The sequence below is a fragment of the Notolepis coatsorum genome (assembly GCF_963971535.1).
Source record: "Notolepis coatsorum genome assembly, chromosome: 1".
NCBI lineage: Eukaryota > Metazoa > Chordata > Actinopteri > Aulopiformes > Paralepididae > Notolepis > Notolepis coatsorum.
This window is the reverse complement of record NC_140165.1, coordinates 1,304,749-1,309,748: the sequence shown is the minus strand read 5'-3', so window position 1 is coordinate 1,309,748 and position 5,000 is coordinate 1,304,749. Positions and strand designations below refer to the sequence as shown.

The 5,000-nt window shown below is 39.0% G+C and overlaps 1 long non-coding RNA gene across 1 annotated transcript in view; it reads left to right on the top strand.

Annotated features, from left to right (window-relative positions):
• Nucleotides 1-5,000, top strand: part of LOC311229344 — a 12,085-nt gene that overhangs the window by 642 nt on the left and 6,443 nt on the right. Inside the window, exon 2 of the long non-coding RNA XR_014619746.1 lies at nucleotides 672-771. This is a non-coding gene — a long non-coding RNA (uncharacterized lncRNA). The remainder of the gene's footprint in view (nucleotides 1-671; nucleotides 772-5,000) is intronic.

The window sequence follows — 5,000 nt, the reverse complement described above, 5'->3', positions numbered from 1 at the left end:
CATATTGATATATATTGTATATATTGATACATATTGATACATATTGATATATATTGATATATATTGATACATATTGATATATATCCGATACATATTGATACACACTGATACATATTGATATAAATTGATATATATTGATATATATATATTGATATATATCGATTAGTGGTGCACGATATATCGTCTGCCGATATAATATCGGACGATATGGTAATTTTATCTTTTTTCCGGTCCGATATCAAAATATGGCAGATTTTATGAAAAAAAATAATTTTTATTTATTTAAAAAATAATAAATTGTTATCTAACATGTTTTGGTCTTAAATTGTTTAAAAATATCAGTCATTTCTGAAAATAAATTACAAAAGTAAAAGAAATATAAAATGCGTTTTGGAAAATAGTTTTTTATTTGATTAACATAAAAAAGTGTTTTCTATACAGAGATATCGACATCGGTAAATATCGGTATCGGCCAGAACAGCAATGTTAATATCGGTTATCGGTATCTGCCACAATTTTCACATCGGTGCATCACTAATATCGATACATATGGATACATATTGATATATATTGTAGCTTCAGATGAGTATCAAGACACTCACGGTGACTTCAAATCTAGGCATAATATTCAGTGTTATTTTCACCGCTGGTATCCCTGCGTCGTCACCCAGGGGGCAGTGTTGGCGGCCGTCTCAGCCACAAGTTCAACTCTACTACGGAGACCCACCAGAGGATGCTGCCCGACTTCTCATGATGACCCCACTTCCTCAGGTAAGACCCCCCCCCCCCCCCCCCCCCCCCCCCTCACACGGCTCAGTCATCTCCATGGTAACCAAAAACATGATCCAGGCTGCGTGTATGCTTTCTACAACTCAGTTGGGCGATTTGCGATTCTGATTGGCCACTGACGTTTCTGGGCATGTGACATGTGCGCCCCATAGCGTGACGAGCTGTGTCTTTGACCCATTTCCACGTCGAACAGCCTGCAAAGCACCTGGCGTTCTATCGCCATGCTCTAAGACAAACTCTAACCTTAACCAACTTCGAAAGAGCGCCTAAGCTTAACCAGTGTAGACACTTGCGTCCAGAATTGGGCGTACATGTCACATGACCAGAAATGAGCTGGCCAATCAGATTCGCAAATCGACCAACTGCGTTGTAGAAAGCATACAAGCATCCAGGCCTACATACGCCGTGAGATTGTGGTGGTCTGGTGTTCCTATTGGACTTGCAGGTCCTCCGCTCCGTCGGTCGTCCAGCCCTCTGGGACGGGTGTTCTGGTTTACTTACCTTTGCTACCTACCATACAAGTGCATTGGTTTAGTGCACTTCCGGTTGCCACTGAGCGGAAATGTTTGTGCGGACCTGTTCTCCCAAACTGGTAAGCAAATGACTGTTTTTACGTTATTTTCATTTTTACGTTACTATTATTATTATTATTATTTTTTTTTAAACATGATCTTAACTGATCACTGTGACTTTATTGCTTTTATCGTTATATATGCCTATAATTGTGTACAGCACTTTGAGCTACATGACATGTATGAAAGGTGCTTTATAAATACTTACTTACTTACTTACTTACTTACTTACTTACTTACTTACTTACTTACTTACTTACTTACTTACTTACTTACTTATATAAACTAACAGGCTACTTCAACATCAGTGTCCTCTCCCTCTCTGTTAGGAGCCTCAGTGTCCACTCCTCTCTGTTAAATCAAATTTATTTGTAAGGCCCGACAACACACGTTAATGTCCCCATGGGCCGTACACGTCTTCTTACAAGTCAAGAAGAAACATAACAATAAGTCAAGAACAGAACAAGAACACCATAAGGTCCAACAAATTTAAAATAAATGAAAGAATGCAAGCACTCCCAGACACACCCCACGCGAAGGTAAGGAAAACTCACTAAACCTAACAATAGGGAAAAATGGCTCCACAGGCAGTGTGGAGGAGAGAAACCTTAGAAGGGCCATTCAAGGGGGGATCTCCCTTCTTAGATGTCGGTGATAGTAGTGTTGCAGACTAACAGTTGGTAAGCATGCACTCATGTGTGTAGTGGAACACAGATGAGTGCATGCAATAGCAACTGTACATTTTGAAAGATTAAAGATAGAGCTGATAGCGATAGCAACTGAACATTTTGAAAGATTAAAGATAGAGCTGATAGCGAATCTATTTGAGGCACAGGGGCGGCGCAAAGAGGGTCACGTCCTCCCCGTCTTAATCACGGGACATTCAACACTCCGTCATTGGTCCGAGACAGCCGGAGACAGGGAGATAGGGGGCGGCGCAGAGAGGGTCGCGAACTCCCCGACATCATCGCGGGACGTCCAGTTAGAGAGTTCCCATGTTTGTGGTGCTGCAAAAAATCAGACATGGGGGAAAATAGACATCCTAACTAAACTAGACAGATTAATCTAAAGGTCAGTCCCCGACCAGGTGGCCTATTCTTTAATTGGAGCCGAAGAGTGCTGCAGAGTGCTTCCGTGTTTTCCCTGATTGGCTGTGACACGCCCCGCGGCAGCCGCGGAGCGGAGCGGCAGAGCTTGCGGCATTATGTAGCCGTAATCCCTGATGTTTTTCATTCGACGCTTAGCTCAACTGGTATGCCGCCGTGCTGTGACATGACAAAATGGCTGCTGTGAAAAGACCCTATTATTCTATCGTAGGGCTGTTCGCTCTCTTAGGAAATTAATTGATGAATTGGTCATTAGGGTCCTAGTTTACTAATTGGTCATTAGGGTCCTAGTTTACTAATTGGTCATTAGGGTCCTAGTTTACTAATTGGTCATTAGGGTCCTAGTTTACTAATTGGTCATTAGGGTCCTAGTTTACTAATTGGTCATTAGGGTCCTAGTTTACTAATTGGTCGTTAGGGTCCTAGTTGACTAATTGGTCGTTAGGGTCCTAGTTTACTAATTGGTCATTAGGGTCCTAGTTTACTAATTGGTCATTAGGGTCCTAGTTGACTAATTGGTCATTAGGGTCCTAGTTTACTAATTGGTCATTAGGGTCCTAGTTTACTAATTGGTCATTAGGGTCCTAGTTGACTAATTGGTCATTAGGGTCCTAGTTGACTAATTGGTCGTTAGGGTCCTAGTTGACTAATTGGTTGTTAGGGTCCTAGTTGACTAATTGGCCATTAGGGTCCTAGTTTACTAATTGGTCATTAGGGTCCTAGTTTACTAATTGGCCATTAGGGTCCTAGTTGACTAATTGGTCATTAGGGTCCTAGTTTACTAATTTGTCGTTAGGGTCCTAGTTTACTAATTGGTCGTTAGGGTCCTAGTTGACTAATTGGTCGTTAGGGTCCTAGTTGACTAATTGGTTGTTAGGGTCCTAGTTGACTAATTGGTCGTTAGGGTCCTAGTTTACTAATTGACTGATTGTGAGTTACTTCCTGAAAACACATCTGTGACATCACAAACGACAACAATACAATATTCCAGATGTGTTGGTTAAAGTAACTTATTGACTAGTCAACAGAGTTCTATGAGTCTTAGTCCACCTGTTTCTCTTCTTTAATAGTTGTCATACAGAAGTACAGAATACTTTTATACAAAATGCTTCTTACTGTAACGCTCCAGAGACTGTGCAAGACAAGATAAGTATGAAATAAAATAACATAGTATAGCATGTAAATTAGAAGTAAAAAAAAATGAGGTCACAGTGTTCAGTTTAGACATATGTACAATGTTCGATGCAGAATAGACGTAACTGAGTTACCATATAATATACAATACTGTGCAGTGTACTAATATACAATACTATATAGTGCAAGGTCGGTGTTTGGGTCGGTTTGGCTCGTGAATCAAAATGACTTTCTCATCTTTTCTTTGCACATCTCTCTCTCTGAGTATCAATGTTGTGTCTTCATTAAGCATCCGTTGTTGCGTTTCACTGGTCATGTTACTACGGAAACAGGATTTCTCGCAGAGGGGGGTTAGCTAGTCAGAATTAACGGAGATTTAGTTATTTTTTGCTATTGCAATGGCTGTTTTGGTCAATTCAAATACAAAGCTTAGATATTTAAAACCACTCCAACTGAAATTAAGATTTGTTACATTTTGGCAATTTATAAGGGTACATTTTCTTCCCCCCCCCCCTTCTGACCTTCTGTGTCCATCGTGATGTCATAGTGAAGTAGGACAATAGACCCTTTTCACAGCAGCCATTTTGACCTGTCATAGATGGGTAAACAAAGGTGTAACCATAGATATAGAATATTTATTATTCTGTAACCTATATAGAATATTCACTATTATGTAACCATATAGAATATTCATTATTCTATAACCATATAGTATACTCATTAGTCTGTAACCATAGATGTATAGAAATATTCATTATTATATTCAATATTTGTATTTTGTATTATTTAATTTAATTTAATTGTATTATTGTCAGTAGCAATTGTTATTATTGTCTGTATTTTAACCTTTTCTCTTGTTGCATGTTATGTATGTAACCCTACCTGTTGATCCGTGGGGTGGGTGGGTGGGTGGGTTTGGGGGTGGGATGGGTGGGGTAGATTATACAAAAAAAGGGAAAAAGGGTGAATGAATCATTCTGATTTTGTAATTGTACAAACTTGCTTCACCAATAAAAACTTTTGTTTAAAAAAAATTAATAAAAAATGCATTATTCTGTAACCATAGATATAGTATATGCATTAGTCTGTAACCATAGATATATAGAAATATTCATTATTCTGTAACCATAGTTATAGTACATTCACTATGCTGTAACCATAGGTATAGAATATTCATGTACCTTTGCTTACCCATCTATGAGGAGTCAAAATGGCTGCTGTGAAAGGGATGAATTTGAGCATTAAGTGTGAAGTCCACTGAGCTTTCATTCAAAACCCACAAAACAGAACTAAGAAAAACTGAATTTTTTTCACACCGATGCAGAATCCCATTTTATGACACGAAACAGTCAGTTCTCCCACCCTTAGAGTTTTGTGATATGGTCAAAAGATGATATGA